General features: G+C 36.9%; 1 non-coding gene across 1 annotated transcript; it reads right to left on the bottom strand.

Moving 5' to 3' along the window:
- Positions 1-7,351: 7,351 nt before the first annotated feature.
- On the bottom strand, positions 7,352-7,423 carry TRNAC-GCA. Its single transcript has one exon. It is a non-coding gene; the product is annotated as a tRNA-Cys (tRNA).
- Positions 7,424-22,049: the final 14,626 nt, after the last annotated feature.

Here is a 22,049-nt window from a genome sequence, read left to right as displayed (position 1 = left end):
GTACTGTAATCTTGGTTGTAGATTTTTACCTTTCAGTACTTTAAATATATCCTGCCATCCCTTCTGGCCTGCAGTTTTTGCTGAAAGATCAGCTCTTAAGCATATGGGGTTTCCCTTGTATGTTACCTGTTGCTTCTCCCTTGCTGCTTTTCATATTCTTTCTTCGTGTTTAGTCTTTGTTAGTTTGATTAGTATTTGTCTCGGCATGTTTCTCCTTGGGTTTATCCTGCACCGGACCCTTTGTGCCTCTTGGACTTGATTGACTATTTCCTTTTCCATGTAGGGGAAATTTTCAACTACAATCTCGTCATTGTAGAGAAGATATTTTCTCACACCTTCATTTTCTCATACCTTTTCTTTTTCTCTTCTTCTTAAGTGACTCCTAGAATTCAAATGTTGGTGCATTCGATATAGTCACAGAGGTCTCTGAGACTATCCTCAGTCCTTTTCATTCTTTTCACTTCATTCTCCTCTTCAGAAGTTACTTCCACCATTTTATCTTCCAGCTCACTGATTCATCTGCTTCAGATATTCTGCTATGATCACTTCTAAAGTATTTTTAATTTCAGCAATTGTGTTGTTTGTCTCTGTATGTTTATTCTTTAATTCTTCTAGGTCTTTGCTAATTGATTCTTGCATTTTCTCCATTTTATTTTCAAGGTTTTTGGTCATTTTTACTATCATTATTCTGAATTAATTTTCAGGTAGTTTGCCTATTTCCTCTTCATTTATTTGGACTTGTTTTTCTAGTTTGTTCCTTCATTGTGTAGTATTTCTCTACCTTTTCATCATTTTTTTTAAACTATTGTGTTTGAGGTCTCCTTTTCCCAGGCTTCAAGGTTGAATTCTTTTTCTTTTCGGTTTCTGCCCTTCGAAGGTTGATCCAGTGGTTTGTGTAAGATTTGTGAGTTTTGTGCTGAGTTTTTGTTTGTCTGTTTGTTTTTCCTCTGATGGGCAAGGCTGAGTGAGGTGGTAGTCCTGTCTGCTGGTGATTGGGTTTGTATTTGTTTTGCTTGTTGTTTAGATGAGGCGTCCTGCACAGGGTGCTACTGGTGGTTGGGTGATGCTGGGTCTTGTATCAAGAGGTGTCCTTTTTGTGAGTTCTCACTATATGATACTCCCTAGGGTTAGTTGTCTGATAGTCTAGGGTCTTGGAGGCTCAGGGCTTTATCTCACAAAGGATGTTTTCTCACCCTTGCAACATGATTGTCAGAGTCAGCTGTGGCTCTCCTCTGCATCATCTTCATTCTGTGACCCAGGTGGATGAAGAAACACCCTGGGACCCTGGCTGAAAAGGTGCTTACAAGGTGGCTGGCACTCTGCCTGAGCCAGACGTGGAGGCCTGGGCTCCAGTGCCCCAGAACAAGGGATAGAAGCCAAGGAAAACAGCAGCCTTCCTTCTGTGGAACTCACCCTCAGAAACATGGCAACAGCAGGGATGCTTGCTGCCCCAGGGGCAGATGGTGTGGTAGAGCACATGATGCAGTGGTGAGAGGCCTTGTGTTCCAGGTGCCAAAGCCACAGCACCCCAAAAAACACCAACCTGGTGCTGCAGGTAGTGGGGAGAAATCTCCTTGCCCAGACCACATGAGACGAGCCTCAATTATGGTTTTCTCAAGTTAAAAAACTACTATGCCCAGTGGTGGCATTGTTGAGTCATATGGTAATTTTATTAATGGCTGAAGGACACAGGTTAAAGGATCCCAGTTTTGTATACCAATTCATCTGTAAACTATCTTAATATTTAGGTTTTTCCTCATATATGTCAAGAACAGTGTGTTATAAGTTGTCTCCTTTTCTCACCTAAGGAATTAATGATAAATTAAAGATGTTTACCTCTTCCTGCAGGTCAAATTTTCTGCCCTTAGGTTGTACTGAACATATCATATCATTGATAGTGAAATTTTGACACTGGCCTCTACAACCCTGGGATCGATTAAGCCCTAAAGTTCAAAAACCTCATTTCTAGTACAGCATCACCCATATCGTCTCAAGCCTACTGACTACATACTATTTGGCAGATTTTCAAGGATGTTGATGCTCTTCACCAGCACTTATCCTTATGCTGAGTGAAGGGAGTTTCTTTTGGGCCCTTCCAAACTTGGGCATAATTAGGAAAAGGCAGAGGAAGTAGATGATAGATTCAATATTCCCATTTTCCTGGAACATTCAGATTCTTTCCTGTGTCCTACCAGGGAGGTTACAGCATTTCATCCACTCATCCACACTGACTTTAGGCCACTTCTAAGGTCAACCTCAATGTTTTTCAAACTAGCAGATGTTACCACCACTCCTAGGTACTGTGGACAACATAAGAGAGCCCATTATCTAAAATTGTAGAAGGAGCAATGGGATGGAAACTCCTGGTGTGGAAACTGAGTGCTGTGATTTGGCAGTTCCCAATGACATGAAGCAGTGCCTGTAATTGCAGTTTTAATGTTATGTAGCTGCTTATACTAGGTTGCTTGCCTAGAGCCAGACATCCTGGAGTGTGAAGTCAAGTAGGCCTTAGGAAGCATTACTACAAACAAAGCTAGTCAAGGTGACAGAATTTCAGCTGAGCTATTTCAAATCCTCAAAAATGATGCTGTTAAAGTACTGCATTAAATATGTAGCAAATTTGGAAAACTAAGCAGTGGCCACAGGACTGGAAGAGGTCAGTTTTCATTTCAATCCCAAAGAAGAGCAATGCCAAAGAAAGTTCAAACTATTGTACAATTGCACTCATTTCACATGCTAGCAAGGTAATGCTCAAAATCCTTTGTTAGGCTTTAACAGTACATGAACTGAGGACTTCCAGATGTACAAGCTGGGTTTAGAAAAGGCAGAAAAACCAGAGATCAAATTGCCAACATTCCCTGGATCATAGAGAAAGCAAGGGAATTCCAGAAAATCATCTACGTCTGCTTCATTGACTACGCTAAAGCCTTTGACTGTGTGGATCACAATAAACTGTGGAAAATTCTTCAGGAGATGGGAGTACCAGACAACCTTACCTGCCTCCTAAGAAATCTGTATGCAGGTCAAGAAGCAACAGTTAGACCCAAACATGGAACAACTGATTGATTTAAAATTGGGAAAGGAGTATATCAAAGCTATATACTGTCACTTTTATTATTTAATTTCTATGCAGAGTACATCATTTGAAATTCCAGACTGGATGAATCATAAGTTAGAATCAAGACTGCTGGGAGAAACATTTATAACCTCAGATATGTGAATGATACCACTCTAATGGTAGAAAGTGAAAAGGAACAAAAGAGCCTTTTGATGAAGGGGAAAGAGGAGAGTGAGCTGGCTTAAAACTCAACATTCAGAAAACTAAGGTCATGGCATCCAGTCCCCTAATTTCATGACAAATAGATGGGGGAAAAGTGGAAACAGTCTTTTTTTTTCCCTTGGGCTCCAAAATCAGTGCAGATGTTTACCTCAGTCATGAAATTAAAAGGTGCTTGCTCCTTGGAAGAAAAGCAATGGCAAGCGTAGATGGCCTATTTAAAAACAGAGACATCACTTTGCTGACAAACGTCTGTCTAGTCAAAGCTATGGATTTTAGAGTAGTCATATATGGATGTGAGAATTGGACCATAAAGAAGGGGAAGGCTGCAGTCATCAAGACAGTGTGGTACTGGCATAAAGACAGAAATATAGATCAATGGAACAAAATAGAAAGCCCAGAAATAAACTCATGCACCTGTGGACACCTTATCTTTGACAAAGGAGGCAAGAATATACAATGGAGAAAAGACAATCTCTTTAACAACTGGTGCTGGGAAAACTGGTCAACCACTTGTAAAAGAATGAAACTAGAACACTTTCTAACACCATACACAAAAATAAACTCAAAATGGCTTAAATATCTAAATGTAAGACCAGAAACTATAAAAACTCCTAGAGGAAAACATAGGCAAAACACTCTCTTACATAGATCACAGCAGGATCCCCTATGACCCACCTCCCAGAGTAATGGAAATAAAAACAAAAATAAACAAATGGGACCTAATTAAACCTGAAAGCTTTTGCACAAGGAAGGAAACTATAAGCAGCCTTCATAATTGGATGCTGAATTTTGTCAAAGGCTTTCTCTGCATCTATTGAGATAATCATATGGTTTTTATCTTTCAATTTGTTAATATGATGTATCACATTGATTGATTTGCAAATATTGAAGAATCCTTGCATCCCTGGGATAAAGCCCACTTGGTCATGATATATGATCTTTTTAATATGTTGTCGGATTCTATTTGCTAGAATTTTGTTGAGGATTTTTGCATCTATGCTCATCAGTGATATTGGCCTGTAGTTTTATTTTTTTTGTGGCATCATTTTCTGGTTTTGGTATTAGGGTGATGGTGGCCTCATAGAATGACTTTGGCAGTTTACCTTCCTCTGCAATTTTCTGGGAGAGTTTGAGTAGGATTAAGTGTTAGCTGTTCTCTAAATTTTTGGTAGAATTCACCCGTGAAGCCATCTGGTCCTGCGCTTTGTTTGTTGGAAGATTTTTGATTAGTTTCAATCTCTGTGTTTGTAATGGGTCAGTTAAGATTTTCTATTTCTCCCTGGTTCAGTTTTGGAAGGTTATACTTTTCTAAGAATTTGTCCATTTCCTCCAAGTTGTCCATTTTGGCATATAGTTGCTGATAGTAGTCTCTTGTGATCCTTTGTATTTCTGTGTTGTCTGTTTGATTTCTCCATCTTCATTTCTAATTCTGTTGATTTGATTCATCTCCCTTTTTTTCTGAATGAGTCTGGCTAATGGTTTGTCTATTTATCTTCTCAAAAACCAGCTTTTAGTTTTGCTGATTTTTGCTATAGTCTCCTTTCTCTTCCATTTATTTCTGCCCTAATTTTTATGATTTCTTTCTTTCTACTAACCCCGGAGTTCATTTCTTCTTTTTCTAGTCGCTTTAGGTGTAAAGTTAGGTTATTTATTTGATTTTTCTCTTGTTTCTTGAGGTAAGCTTGTATTGCTATGAACCTCCCCCTTAGCACTGCTTTTACTGAATCCCATAGGTTTTGGGTGGTCGTGTTTTTACTGTCATTTGTTTCTATGCATGTTTTGCTTTTTTAATTTCTTCTGTGATTTGTTGGTTAATCAGAAGCGTGTTGTCTAGTCTTCATATGTTTGCATTTTTAATAGCTTTTTTCCTGTAGTTGACATCTAATCTTACTGCATTGTGATCAGAAAAGATGCTTGAAATGATTTCAATTTTTTTGAATTTACCAAGGCTAGATTTATAGCCCAGGATGTGATCTATCCTGGAGAATGTTCCATGTGTACTTGAGAAAAAGGTGAAATTGATTGTTTTGGGGTGAAATGTCCTATAAATATCAATCAGGTCTAACTGGTCCATTGTATCATTTAAAGTTTGTGTTTCCTTGCTAATTTTCTGTTTAGTTGATCTATCCACAGGTGTGAGTGGGGTATTAAAGTTTCCCACTATTATTGTGTTACTGTTAATTTCCCCTTTCATACTTGTTAGCATTTGCCTTACATATTGCAGTGCTCCTATGTTGGGTGCATATATATTCATAACTGTTATATCTTCTTCTTGGATTGATCCTTTGATCATTATGTAGTGTCCATCTTTGTCTCTTTTTATGGCCTTTATTTCAAAGTCTATTCTATCTGATATGAGTATTGCTACTCCTGCTTTCTTTTGGCCTCCATTTGCATGAAATATTTTTTCTAGCCCTTCACTTTCAGTCTGTATATGTCCCTTGTTTTGAGGTGGGTCTCTTGTAGACAGCATATATAGAGGTCTTGTTTTTGTATCCATTCAATCAGTCTTTGTCTTTTGGTTGGGGCATTCAACCAATTTACATTTAAGGTAATTATTGATAAGTATGATCCCACTGCCATTTACTTTGTTGTTTTGGGTTTGAGTTTATGAACATTTTCTGTGTTTCCAGTGGAGAGAAATTCCTTCAGAATTTGTTGAAGAGCTGGTTTGGTGGTGCTGAATTCTCTCAGCTTTTGCTTTTCTATAAAACTTTTGATTTCTCCTTCATATATGAATGAGATCCTTGCTGGGTATAGTAATCTGGGTTGTTATTATCTTTCATCACTTTAAGTATGTCCTGCCATTCCCTTCTGGCCTGAAGAATTTCTATTGAAAGATCCGCTGTTATCCTTACGGGAATCCCCTTGTGTATTATTTGTTGCTTTTCCCTTGCTGCTTTTAATATTTCCTCTTTGTTTTTGAGCTTCATTAATTTGATTAATATGTGTCTTGGGGTGTTTTGCCTTGGGTTTATCCTGTTTGGGACTCTCTGGGTTTCTTGGACTTCGGTGGGTATTTCAACTATTATCACCCCAAATATTTTCTCATGGCCTTTCTTTTTGTCTTCTTCTTCTGGGACTCTGCCATATGACCCAGCAATCCCACTGCTGGGCATACACACCAAGGAAACCAGAATTGAAAGAGACACGTGTACCCCAATGTTCATCACAGTACTGTTTACAATAGCTAGGACGTGGAAGCAACCTAGATATCCATTGGCAGATGAATGGATAAGAAAGCTGTGGTACACATACACAATGGAATATTACTCAGCTATTTAAAAGAATGAATTTGAATCAGTTCCAATGAGGTGCATAAAACTGGAGCCTATTATACAGAATGAAGTAAGTCAGAAAGAAAAACACCAATACAGTATATAAATGCATATATATGAAATTTAGAAAGATGGTAACAATGACCCTATATGTGAGACAGTGAAAGAGACACAGATGTAAAGAACAGACTTTTGGACTCTGTGGGAGAAGGCAAGTGTGGGATGATTTAAGAAAATAGAATTGAAATATATGTATATTACCATATGTGAAATAGACCACCAGTCCAGGTTTGATGCATGAGACAGGGTGCTCAGGGCCAGTGCACTGGGATGATCCTGAGGGATGGGATGGGGAGGGAGGTGGGAGGGGGGTTCAGGATGGGGGACACATGTACACCCATGAATTATCCATGTTAATTTATGGCAAAAAACACTACAATATTGTAAAGTAATTAGCCTCCAATTAAAATAAATTACTTAATTTTAAAAAATGAATGCTGAGTGCTGAAGAATTTTATGCTTTTGAATTGTGGTGCTAGAGAAGACTCTTGAGAGTACCCTGGACAGCAAGGAGATCAAACCTGTCAGTCTCAAAGGAAATCAACCCTGAATATTCATTGGAAGGACTGATGCTGAAACTGAAACTCCAAGAAGTGAGAAGAAGAAGTGAAGTCACTCAGTCGTGTCCAACTCTTTGAGACTCCATGGACTGTAGCCTACCAGGCTCCTCTCTCCATGGAATTTTCTAGGCAAGAGTACTGGAGTGGGTTGCCATTTCCTTCTCCAGGGGATCTTCCCCACCCAGGGATTGAACCCGGGTCTCCTGCATTGCAGGCAGATGCTTTACCATCTGAGCCACCAGGGAAACTCCAATACTTTGGCCAACTGATAAGAAGAGCAGACTCACTGTTAAAGACCCTGGTGCTAGGAAAGACTGAGTGCAGGAGAAGTGGGTGACAGAGGATGAGATGGTTGGGTGATATCACTGAATCAATATGAGCTGGACTTGAGTTGGAACAAACTCTGGGAGATAGTGAAGCACAGGGAAGCCTGGAAGCTGCAGTCCATGGGGCCACAATTTTCAGACATGACTTAGGGACTGAATGACAACAAAGCTGCTTATACTATGATCCTGCACACATCACTTGGCCCATTTTATCTGCATAAGATGAAATAACTTCTAAATCTTTGGCAGTAAATATTTGCAATTTGGCAGTAAATATTATTCTCTTTGTCTAAACAACATCAACAGCAACAACAAAATTTATCAATTCCTTTAGTAATAGATTCTATGCTGTGCAAAACTATTGGCTATTTATGTTTTCCCTCATTCCACTGAATCTAGACTTCCTAGTAAATTCTATGTTTTTCTGCTTTGTGTCAGTTTTTATGGGAGTGTCTTAGTGACTCTACTAATGACTTTTATGAATTCTCTCTCCATTTCTTTGTCCTATTTTTTTTTTTCTTCTAATATGTGGGTGGGAGGGGTTATGCCTTTAAAAGTTTAATTTTCTCCTCAGGCGACTTTTGTAGAAGACATTTTCACTTAATAAGGAAGGGAAAGGAAATCAAGGATGTGAATATGTTTAACAAGGAGTGGTTATATAGGGAAGGAATCTGAGGCAGACAGTGGTGTACAACTTAAATGTTTTGGCTAGTTTGGCTTGTGCATTTGTTATAGTAGGTCATTTATTCAGAAAGTGAAACAATTCTGTGAGCCCTCATATTGAAGATTCAGAGAGCAAAAAATACCAGTAATTAGGAGACTCTGGGACAAAAATCTCTGAACTCTACTGTTAGAATTAATACATAACTACTTATAGTCTCATTTGATATACTAGGCTCTTTAACAAGGGATCTCAACCCTGTTCACTTCTCTCTCTTCCCACTCCACAACTAACAAAAATTATTTTAAGACATGTCAGAACATCAAATTCATTAAATCACATCTGAAACATGAAAATAAGCTTAACTTCTAAGAGTGAATACAGGTAATTTAAAAATAGCACATTTTCCCATACACGTATTTAACTCATTGCTTGTCTATAAATACAAGGCTGAGAAAATTCAGAAATTCCCATATCTAATCAAAGTCACCAAAGCTTCTCAGCAGAAGCAGGATTTAAATATAATTCTAGCTAAAAGAGCAAAATCTAATACATTGTATAATTGAGTTCATATAGACTACTAACAAAGAAAAGATAGAACATATGAAGATCAGAAGTGTGAGGGGTTCAGAAGAATACACCAATATTTATTTAGCCTATCTAAATAACAGTGGAACTGGAAACAAGAATATTCTGATCCTTAAATGTCTAAGGTCTCCTCTGAAACAGAAAAATGTCCTTTTTTAATGAGTCATGGAAAGAGCCCCTTGAACTGCTCTGATTTTCTGTTCAGTAAGCAATCTACTGATCACTGAGCCCTTACTCCAGGAACACCCTGCAAACCTCCCACCATTGCCACCTGATTGGTTTCTCATTGGGATTACTGGAGGTAGTAGAGAAAATGCCCTTCTCATAGCACCTGGCACTCACTGCTATAATTAGGAATACCTTAGTCCAGAGTTTGTAGGTTAACTTGGCAGCAAGACAATTTTACCCCAAATAAGGTAAAAGATGACTCAATTGAGATCTCAACTGGACTTATTCAATACAATTCTGTCCTGTTGATAGCTTACAGTGAACACTATCAGATTCATGATCTGTGAAGAAGATTTAGCTTTGGGGCCAGGGACTAGGCTTGATCACTCAAGAGCTTTTGGGTAGCAGAGTTTTAGTAAAGTATGAAAAGGGTCAGAGAAAGCTTCTGACAGAGACATCTGAAGGGGGACAGAGAGTGCCCCCCACTAGCTAGTCTTATCACGACCGTATATCCTTTTACCAGACCCATCCCCACCACATGCATCTTAAATTAATAAGATTAGAACTAACAGTAGAAAGATATTACCAGGCCCTCTCCTACAATATACATCTTAAGATAACAAGATTAGTCAGAAGGTTCTAATCTTAAGGAGAAACATGTCCTCGAGCAAGATATGTTGTTATATTGACTAAGACAAAGCAATGCAGAAAAAAAGTTTGTCCTTTTCTCCTCCTTGAGAGCCCCAGACCCCTTTCTTCTCCACAAGGTCCCTGGAACTCCTTATCACCCTACCTAAGGATTAGCTCTCTCAGTATGAAGTGAAATAAAAAAAGGTTGGAAGAGCTTTACTCCTCTTTGCCTAAAAGTAGATCTGAAGGTGGAGGCTACACATACAACTTCCATCTTAATTCTTTGCCATGACAGAACAATGACACTTTGGGGACCAAGATTACACGAACAACCAAATAGAACAATCAAATATCCGTATTGTTCAGGGCTTATCCCCCCTCCCTACTTTCTCCTTACTTAAGGATCTCTGATTCACTCATGGAAGCAGCAGTAAGTGCTTTAGATTGAGGGAAAGTATGTCCCTTCACTGGTTCCAGTAAATAAATCAAGATTAGTCAAAGCCAATCATGATAACAGTACTCCTCTTTTCCATGTATTTTCCCAGCCTCTTGATAGTATGGGCTTCCTTGGTAGCTCAAACCATAAAGCTTCTGCCTGCAATGTGGGAGACCCAGGTTCGATCCTTGGGTTGGAAAGACCCCCTGGAGAAGGAAATGGCAACCCACTCCAGTACTCTTGCCTGGAAAATCCCATGGATGGAGGAGCCTTGTAGGCTACAGTCCATGGGGTTGCAAAGAGTCAGACACGACTGAGCGACTTCACTTCACTTTGATAGTATGTGTAACCATGGAACTTAGGTTCCAGGTAAAATGACATAACAAGAACTTCCTTGTTCCATTGGGGAAATTTGAGGCAAGATTATCTCTGCCGATAAACAGCCGTAACTTTCAGAAAGAAAACTCATTTTACCTAGATCTTTCTTTTTAGCTTAAAATGTCAGGATGGAGAAGTGATGCCTGGAGCTGTGGTAACTATTTTGCAACATTGAGGCAATAAAGCATAAGGATGAAAAGTCAACACTTTGAGTATTGTAGAGCAGAACCATGGAAATCCTGCATTCTTGACATTGTTGAACCTCTGAAATAAAACTGCATATACATGACATGAGCAAACTCTGGAAGACAGTGAAGGACAGGGAAGTCTGGTGTGCTGCAGTTCATGTGGTTGCAGAGTGCAGACACGACTGAGCAGCTGAACAACAACACTTTTTTTTTTTTTACTATATTAAATATCCTTAGAACTAAGATATTTAGTCCAGGTTTCTGGTTATTTGCAGCCAAATTAATCCTAATACACTCTACTTCAAGCAGAAAACAGGAGGAAATGAAGATGATGGTCAAATATTTGGACATCACAATTGTTAAAGGTAAATGGAATTCTCTGATAGGCCTTCCATTCCATATATAAATTTGTTTCACTTTCTTTCAAATAATATAAATTACATTCATAGACAAAGAAGAGCATCCCAAAGACTTGTGACTCCTAGAATAAAGAGGTTTACCTTTTGCTGGTGGTAAGGAACCCACATGCCAATGAGGAGACATAAGAGATGCAGGTTTGATCTCTGGGGTCGGAAGATCCCCTGGAGGAGGAAATGGCAACCCACTTCAGTATTCTTGCCTGGAAAATCCCATGGACAGAGGTACCTGGAAGGTTACAGTCCATAGGATTGCAAAGAGCTGGACACGACTGAAACAACTTAATGCACACGCACACATACACACACACTTTGAACTTATTGTAAATGGTAGTCTCTGTGGACACAGTTTTACTAACGCAAAGCTCTAACTCTAGCTATAATAAACAGACATTTTAATCTTAGGTTACAAAATCTAAGCCTCTGTTCTGCCATATAAACTCAGTATAGGAGAGAATGGCAGTTTTAGTCTAGACATCTTAACAAATTCATCTGGTTAATTTTTTGGACTGTCATTTTGTTTGTTTTGAACTCCACTGGTCCTCCTTTTCAAATCCAACACCTGCATCTAAAAAATAATTCATAAGGAAAATAGTATTAGTTAGAAAGGTAGACTAGACTTATTTTCAAAGTGAATGTTTGTATTTTTAGCTAGCCAAATAATATATCAGTGCTTTCACATAGTTAAAAATTCAAGTAACACAAATAAAGTGCCTGTTGGTATTCTTACCAGAGGCGACCTCCACTGTATGTGATTCTTTCAGATCTTTCCTACTTACGTGTTTACAAAAGCTTTACCTAAATAAATAGTAATGTTATATATTCATATATCTGTATGTATGCATACATATGTATACTTATAATAGTTTTGTATGTTTTCTATTTAGATAAAATATTTGTACTATGTGCATCATTTCTTTTTTCCACCCTATATGTCTCTTCTTTAACCCAGATCTTCTGCATTGCAGGCAGATTCTTTACCATCTGAGCCACTGTACATAAAAAAATAAATAAATCTCAGCCAGGTTGAAAACCTGAAGGTAATATTAATAACAAGACAGTGAGACTGTAGCTGTATCAATAGGTATCACTCACATATACCCAGCACAAAGGTGACCTGGCTGAAGACTTAGAGCAGTGCCCTCACCTGAAATTCTAGGAAATCCACATTGGAATCTCTAATACAATCACATGAGACTCTGATTATGTGCAAATCTAATAATCCCATTATATGAATACCTGAGGCTTAATGTATTATGCCCTTGTTCCAAAAACATGATTAGTAGCATAATACTTTATGCTCATATTTTTGTGAATATAAGCTAGTTTTGACAGAAGAGAGGTCACACATTCCACTGAGAAAAATGAATCCTGTAATAAGATCATTTTGTTAAAAGAAATTTCTAGAGCCAAGAAATAAAATAGTAATTGAATTTTTTTAAATGAAAGGAAAGAGTTGGCTTCACGCCATATCAGATGACTGTAAGTTTTATAGATCACAATTTATTTAATTATTGGCACTGGGTTTCACAGAATATGGTCAACAGAAAGTGGATATGTTGCTGGAACACGGAAACTAGAATAGGTTAAAAATGTTGTGACAGGTTTTTGGTTAATGACTTCATATCCTGTAAAAGGCATTAATTTTCTTCAAGAGAGTGCTTATGGTTTGCCTTTTATGTACCATTATGTCTAATTTGTTTTATGTTCTAGCAGTGGAAATTATTTTCTTCCTTCCAATTTATATGGCAAACACAAATGAATACTCAAGTTAAAAAAAAAAAATTGGTTTAACTTGACCATTCTCTGCTTCACCATAAAAGTACATACTTTATTTTGAACTAAGTGGGTAGAAATAATAACTGGTCTTCAAATCATTGAAATTCATTAAGCTTACAAAAAATTACTTTTGGAAAATAGTTATCATTCTCATTCCAGGAAGACTTAAAAGTATCAATGTACCTGGGAGAAGCTGAAGCAATAGTAATATTTTAAATTTAGTGGCTGGATGGGACCTTGCTTTAGTTAATTATTTATCATTGAGAATGAGGCAGGTAACCTGGATTACTAGGAAAACTTAGCCAATTATGTCTAATAAAATTAGGTCTGAAAAATTCTTGTTTATGTATTAAAACAATAGTGTATACATTTATTCATTTTTGCAAATTAAGCAAGTTCAGATTCATTATTGTGAGAAGCTGAAGGAATTTTGGGGGTCAGAAGTTGGAAGAGTTTAAAATTTTTGCTGCAAGTTTCCTTTTTTACCTCATGAGTGAGTAAAACTTGGTAAAACATGAGATTAATGTCTTCATTTTTAAAATGAGTTCCAGAAAACAAGAGAGTTCCAGAAAGACATCTATTTCTGCTTTATTGACTATGTCAAAGCCTTTGACTGTGTGGATCACAACAAACTGTGGAAAATTCTGAAAGAGATGGGAATACCAGACCACCTGTCCTCCCTCCTGAGAAATCTGTATGCAGGTCAGGAAGCAACAGTTAGAACTGGACATGGAACAACAGACTGCTTCCAAATAGGAAAAGGGGTACATCAAGGCTATATATTGTCACCCTGCTTATTTAAATTATATGCAGACTACATCATGAGAAAGGCTGGGCAGGATGATTCACAAGCTGAAATTAAGATTGCCAGGGGAAATATCAATAACCTCAGATATGCTGATGACAGCATCTTTACGGCACAAAGCAAAGAAGAACTAAAGAGCCTCTTGATGAAAGTGAAAGAGGAGAGTGAAAAAGTTGGCTTAAAGCTCAACATTCTGAAAACTAAGATCACAGCATCTAGTCCCATCACTTCATGGCAAATAGATGGGGAAACAATGGAAACAGTGACAGACTTTATTTTGGGGGGCTCCAAAATCACTGCAGATGGTGACTGTAGCCAAGAAATTAAAAGATTGTTGCTCCTTAGATGAAAATCTATGGCCAACCTAGGCAGCATATTAAAAAGCAGAGACATTACTTTTCAACAAAGGTCCATTTAGTCAATGCTATGGTTTTTCCAGTAGCCATGTATGGATGTGAGAGTTGGACAATAAAGAAAATGATCACTGAAGAATTGATGCTTTTGAACTGTGGTGTTGGAGGAGACTCTTGAGAGCCCCTTGGACTGCAAGGAGATCAAACCAGTCAATCCTAAAAGAAATCAGTCCTGAGTGTTCATTGGAGGGACTGATGCTGAAGCTGAAACTCTAATATTTGGGCATCACATCATCTGATGTGAAGAACTGACTCAATGGAAAAGACCCTGATGCTGGGCAAGACTGAAGGCAGGAGAAGAAGGGGATGACAGAGGATGAGATGGTTGAATGGCATCACTGATGCTATGGAGATGAGTTTGAGCAAGCTCTGGGAGTTGTTGATGGACAGGGAAGCCTGACGTGCTGCAGTCCATGAGGCTGTGAAGAGTTGGACACAACTGAACAATTGAACTGAACTGACAAATTCAGCTGCAGTGAACCTTCACATATGAGTCTTTATATGGACATATACTTTCATTTCTCTTGGACAGACAACCAAGAATGAAATCTGGGTCAAATGATTGTTGTTGCTATTATTGTTTAGTATTTTTCATGTCCAACTCTTGCAACACCATGGACTGCAGCACGCCAGGCTTCCCTGTCCTTCACCATCTCCCAGAGCATGCTCAATGTCCATTGAGTTGGCAATGACATCCAAGCATGTCGTCCTCTGTCATCCCCTTCTCCTCCTGCCTTCAATCTTTCTCAGCATCAAGGTTTTAGTATGTTTAACTTTCTAAGAAACTGCAAGCTATGTTTCAAAGGGGTTGTGCTATTTTATATTTTACATTCCCACAAGGAGAACATGAGACCTGTGATATATGTTTAAGATTAGGTATTTTTATATTAAACAATTATTGATCATTTGCAGTTAACTTAACTGTTGTTTCCAAAAAATATCACTTAAAAGTCAAGTTTTACTTGTTTACTTCTGTTGCTGTTGTTCGTTCTCTAAGTTGTGTCCGACTCTTTGAGATCCCATGGACTGCAGCACCCCGGGCCCCTCTGTCCTTCACTGTCTCCCGAAGATTGCTCAGTTTCATGTACACTGAGTCAGTGAAGCTATCTAACCATCTCATCCTCTGCCTCCTCCTTCTCATTTTGTCTTAAGGAAGGATAAACGCACAGTGTTTGCCAAGCATACTTTGATGTTTAAACTCCTGAATTTTTGTGACCTCCTTCCGGACTCCCTGCTTTTGTGACTATCTGAGAAATTAGATGATCTCCTTATGACTGTTTTATGTGACCTATCCCTTATGCCATGTACACCTAAGAGAGTAGGATATAAGTAGAAACCCAGACTCTGGAGTTCAACAAACCTCACTCCAAGTAGGGAAATTAAATACAAGTTGGGTACAGCAAATGCAAGAGAGATTAGTGTCATCCTATTTAGAATTTTATGATCCAAGAGTCTGAAGGAAATGTACACTAAGTTTATTCTAATCACTCATGGACTGCATAAAGATAGACTATACCATCCCATTGAGTGGCTGGGCTTATCATTATTGCTATTTATTTATTTTTTGGTGGATTTTTAAAATTTAGTTATAATTGACAAATATTTTAAAGTCTGTATCGAGATGACTGGATGTATGTATGCATTGTGAAACAATTCCCCCCCATCAAGTGAATAAACACATCCAGCCCCTCACATGTGTATCATTTTCTGGTGACAACATTTAAGCTCTACTCCTCTTTCCTTTATAGAAAACAGTGTTATTAACTGTAGTCATGTCACCATGTTATATGGTAGATCCTCAGGACTTCTTTATATTATAACTGAAAGAGTTTACTCTTTTACAAACTTCTACCTATTTTCCCCACCATGAAGTCCTTGGCAACAACTTTCCACTGTGTTTTTATTGGTTCAACCTTTTTTTTTTTTTAAGTTTCACCTATGTGTGATACCATATTCATTTCACTTTATTTGAGGTTTTAAACTGTGGAGGTAATTCTTGCTTATTCAGGCAAGGCAAATAATTCAAAATATAAACTTAATAATCTGCATAAGTCCACACTTCCTTATGAAATCAATACCTTGGAGTAATATTATTAATAGTCACATATTATTTCATATTCTTTTTTATGCATATACAAACACTACAGGCATACTCAAAATTACTTTCAAGCTTAAGTCATTCTGACCTTAAATGACTGACTTTCAGAAACTTTTTAAAATTTTGTGTTATTTTAGAAACTGAGATAATTAATGCAATAATTATTTTTAATAAACTTTATTTTTAAAGAACTGTGCCCTCTGACTTTATTTATGCATAACCATACTCAACATAAGAGAAATGTAACTTAACTTATACAAAATACTAATTAACACAATTCTTTAAAGCTAACTTATGAAAAAGATAATAAGTAAAAGATATAATTCAAGTACTTACTATAGAACTGTACAGTTTTACACCTCTATCCAACTCAATTTAGGATCAAGATAAGGATGTTTCCTTCACTGTTCCAATTCAACATTTTTTATATCAGAACAAGAGATATAAAACAACACTAGAATGGAAAGAAAAATTGTCAACTTTATTTACTATATTATGATTCCATAAAAATTCAAGTGAGTCTACAGTTACATATTTGGAATCAATAAAAGCTTAGCAATTATTTAAAAATGGAAAAATCATTTTTCTTATCTAGCAACAATTGATTAGAACTCCTAATTAAAATAGATTTAAGTAAATAGTATTTTTGGCTTCCCAGGTGACACAGTGGTAAAGAGTTTGCCTGCCAATGCAGGAGACACAAGAGACACAGGTTCAATCCCTGGATTGGGAAGATCCCCTGGAGTAGGAAATGGAAACCCACTCTAGTATTCTTGCCTGGGAAATCCATGGACAGAAGAGTCTGGTGGGCTACAGGCTATGGGGTTGCAAAGAGTTGGACATGACTGAGCGACTGAGGACACACACACACAAACAGTACTATTAACAACAACAACAACAACAAAAGGTATTTAGAGATACATTAACCAAATATATGCAGACCTTACATGAAAAAGGAAAAGATATGAAATAATTTTCTTTTTATTTTACTAAAAGATACAAAATAATTCCTGAACAAATAAAGATTTTCTGTGTTCTTGGGTAGAAAAAATTAAATCTTGCTAATGTTAATTATCCAATAATTAATTTATAAAATCAATTGAACAAAGAAACCTGTATAATACTATGCATTGTAGCATTGCTTGCAATGGTGAAAGACTGAAAATTAAAACTTGGTTCATTTATACAAGACTGGGTATATAAATTGCAACTTCTATACATAATGTGATGCCATAAAGTAAATGAATGAATTTTATTTCAATGTTCAACATGGTAAGTATCAAAAAGAAAATGTTGAATGAAAAATCAAGTTGTAGAAGTATGTATGTAGTATGGTACAATATTCATAATTACATGGAAAAAAGACATTATTTATGTTTCTTTACAGATAATAGACATTTTTCACCAAAGCAAAACAAGGTGTCAAAGACACTTGAATTTTCTAGTCTTTAACTTCTAAGGGTTTCTGTTCATCCAACTCCAACCAGAGTCTTTCCCTTCTAAAACATTTCTTAATTTCTGCATTAAACTTCCTAACATTAAACTTGCTTCTAGTGTTGAAGATTGTACATTCTGGAGTCAGACTACCCGATTTGGTTGGAGTTTCTGCATTTTTCTCTGGTGGCTCAGTTGGTAAAGAATTTGCCTGCAATGCAGGCCTGGGTTTGATTCCTAGGTTGGAAAGATCTCTTGGAGAAGGGAATGGCTACCCATTCTAGTATTCTGGCCTGGAGAATTCCATGGACTGTATAGTCCATGGGGTCACAAAGAATGGGACACGACTGAATGACTTTCAATTTCACTTTCAGTTTCTGCATTTTTCTGCCTATGAAGTCATACCTTGTTAAATGTCAATTTCCTTAACCAGAATATGGTGATAATAGTGATACCCACTTCAATGGATTGGCATGGGAATTAAGCAATACCCTTATAATTTTTAGAACTATGTTCAGCATTTAATCAACTACTCAACAAATTTTAGGTATGACTGTTATCATGGTCACAGTCTCCCTCATTATCACTGAAAAAAGCAAGTTACTCTTACAATCTGCAATCAAAGCTATATTCCTTGGTTGTCAATATAACAATACAGCTCTTATACCAAGTATCTAGCAAAATCATCTCCCTCTATGCTTAACAGTCCTTCTCTTTTGTCCATATGCCCATGTTACCCCTCAATATTCCGTTGCTGGTCAAGTTCTCAGAACACTGTCTATCTACTAACATCTACAAAAGTACTCTCTTTGTCCTGTTTTGCTCACCAGAATTTAGAGTCACAGGATCAAGAACCATGTCTTTACATTCACCAGAACCTGGAAAAGTCACCAATATCACAGGACGGCCTTGTATGTAAATTCAAACAAGAGAGTTTATGTGTACTATTCACTGCAGAATCTCTAGTGTTGAGAACAAATCTGAAATAAACAAATAAAATATGGAAGCTATAAAATAATACAGTTAAGAGAGTCAAGTTACCTGGTTCTGCTAAGCTCAGTTTTCTCACATGCAAAATAGAAATTATAATATTGCTTATCTCACAGGGTGCTGTAGTAAATGAGCTAACACATATAAAGCACTTTAAACTAGCTTTGACATGAGAACTCAAAAATAATAACCACCACCACCATTATGATTTTATTAAATACTGAAGCTTCATCTTCAATATAAATGGGATGGCTCCAAAGACAGGATTATAAAAATCCTAGCCCTATCTCTAACGAACCATGAAGCTCATTTTTTTAAAGCAAGGAAAAAAAAAACAAAAGGTCCGTTGAAATAAAAAATATGTTAAACCTTCAAAACCCATTTCAAGACTTCAGCTTGCTGCCATGATGTAGCAATAAGGACTGAATTTACCTTCCCACCTTAAACTACTAAAGGACCAGAAGAAATATATGAAATCATGCTTTTTAGACATTGAACATCAACAGAGTAATTCCTGAAAGAAAGAAACTGAGTTGAACCAGGAAATTGTCTGAGTCTACTCCTGAAGTGTCCCCAGGCCTCAGGGCAGGAGAAAGAAACACTAACAGACTTTGGTCTCTTGAGGTCAGAATACAGAATTCGGAGACAGAGGAGGCCAAGGCAGCTAGATCACCTATAGATAAAATTATGGGATGTCTATGAGAAAACATGAGAACATTTTAATTACAATCAGGTAGGCAAAGAGTTCATAAAAAGGCATGAAATTCAAGTTTAATTAAAAATGATAAATTGACCAGCATCATTAAAATGTCTTATTTTTCAAATGACACTTAAAAAAATAGAAAGGCAAGATATAGACTAAAGAGAAATATATACAAAATAGATATCCACAAAAGAGTTTATATTCAGATTTTACCCAAGAGTTCAAATCTATTGCCATTTTTAGTGGATGTTTTTTTGTGGATTTTAAATATATGTACATATATTTAATTATCTAAATCATGTTTTTAATATATATTTACTGTAATAATTATTATATAGGTATATATTTAATATACATAAAATAAATATTAAACTATACATATTTGAAATCCAGAAAAGAAGACAGCCAAGAAATAGGGCAAAAGATAAGGAAACTTCTCCAAAGACGATGTTTGAATGGCTAATATACACATGAAAAGATGTTCAATATTCTTAGTTATTACAGAAATGCAAATTACATTCAAAATGGGATATCACTACATCCTATCCACTAGAATGGCCGAAAAAACAAAGAGACAAACAAGGACCTCCAAGGGATCAAGGGTGTTAGGTTACAGGGAAACTCTCATTCTGCCAGAGGGAATGTCAGATGGTACCAAAACTTTGGAAAGCATTTTGGTATTTTCTTAAAAAGTTAAACAAACATAACATATGACCTCACTCCATTCCTAGATATTCATTTCTAAGGAAAGAAAAAGTATATATTCACCAAAAGTCTTGTATGTGAATATCTATAGCTACTTTGTGGAAACAGTGACAGACTTTATTTTCTTGGGCTCCAAAATCACTGCAGCCATGAAAATAAAAGATGCTTGCTTCTTGGAAGAAAACCTTTGACCAATCTAGACAGCATATTAAAAAGCAGAGACATTACTTTGCCAACAGAGGTCCATCTAGTTGAAGTTATGGTTTTTCCAGTAGTCAGGTATGGATGTGAGAATTGGACTATAAAGAAAGCTGAGGGCCAAAGAATTGGTGCTTTTGAACTGTGGTGTTGGAGAAGACTCTTGAGGGTCCCTTGGACAGCAAGGAGATCAAACCAGTCAGTCCTAAAGGAAATCAATCCTGAATATTCATTGAAAGGACATACTGAAGCTGAAGCTCCAATACTTTGGCCACTTGATGCCAAGAACTGACACATTGGAAAAGACCCTGATGCTAGGAAAGACTGAAGGCAGGAAGACAAGGGGACAACAGAGACAAGATGGCTGGATGGCATCCCTGACTCAATGGACATGAGTCTGAGCAAGCTCTGGGAGATGGTGAAGGACAGGGCAGCCTGGCATGCTGCAGTCTACGGAGTTGCAAAGAGTTGGACACGACTGAGTGGCTGAACAACAACAAAAGTAGAAACAATCCAAATGTCCATGATATGGAATACTAAAATGAAATACTACTAATCAATAAAAAGGAATGCACTATTGATACATTCAACAACTTGATTAAATCTCAAAATCATTATGCTGAAAGAAGCCAGACTAAAAAGCATATTTATGATTCTATGTAAATTTGTAGAATATTAAAACAAATCTGCAGTAACAGAAAGCAGAATGGTGGATGTGAAAGGACAGTGTGAGAGGAAGAGGAGGATTGCAAATGGGCACAAGGAAACTCGGGACAGGGAAATGTTTGCTGTCTCTTTTGTGATCATGGTTTATGAATGTACGTGTATGGCAGAACTCATCAAAAACTTTATATGAATTTACTTTGCATCAGTCTTCACTCACCTGAAAAATAAATTTAAATTTGATTGTCTATGAAAATATTTATTGTTTATGCTAGTAAAATACAGATAATGCAGATAAGGCAAAGAGCCTCCATGACAAGCACTCTCAAATTTTACTTGCTTTCACCAAGTTAGCTACTATTATCAGTTAGGTACATATGGCTCCCAGATCTCGTTCAAAGTATTTTCCTGTATTAGTCTATGTGTATTAGAAGAGTATTTATAGGCACACATCCATTTGTGTAGCTTAGGATTTTGTAATTACATGTGTATGTGTGTTTGTAAAGCAATTATCCTCCCATTAAAAAAGTAAAAAAAAGATAGAAATGATATTATAAAGTACTTTGGGATATCACCACACAAGTACACATATATTCTCACATTTTTAATTGCTATAAGATATTCCATGTATGGCTTTATCATATTTTGATTTCTCCCATTGATATGAGTATTTTCAATTTTATAATTTTAAAAATAGATATAATATACACCATTATAAATCTAAGTATATGTATAAAAGTTTTTCCAGAACCATATCAAGATGTAGAGGAACTATGTTCAAGAATGCATTCCTCACTTAAATGGGACAGATAAAAGCAGATCACTCTTTGATCTATTATTAACTCCCTAAGTTGCTAAATAAATAATGTAGTAATGCAACTCTGAATATTCATTGGAAGGACTGATGCTGAAGCTAAAATTCCAATACTTTGACCACCTGATGAGAAATGCCAACTTATTGGAAAAGACCCTGATGCTGGGAAAGACTGAGGGCAGGAGAAGAGGGCAACAGGGGATAGGATGGTTGGATGGCATCACAGACTTGATGGATATGAGTTTAAGCAAACTCCAAGGGGCAATGAAGGACAGGAAAGCCTGAGCTGGTACAGTTCATGAGGTCACAGAGAATTGGACATGACTTAGCGGCTGAACAAAAACATGTCTTTGTCTCATTTAAAAATACATTCTAGGGGCTTTAATTTTATATAGAGCTATGCATCTCAGGAGACAAATCAATAAAACTAACATTTCTTCTGTGTGATACTAAATTTGATCTTTAAACAAGTATTTAT

Source organism: Cervus elaphus, chromosome 29 (assembly GCF_910594005.1).
Source record: "Cervus elaphus chromosome 29, mCerEla1.1, whole genome shotgun sequence".
Classification (NCBI taxonomy): domain Eukaryota; kingdom Metazoa; phylum Chordata; class Mammalia; order Artiodactyla; family Cervidae; genus Cervus; species Cervus elaphus.
This window is presented reverse-complemented; position numbering and strand designations above follow the sequence as displayed.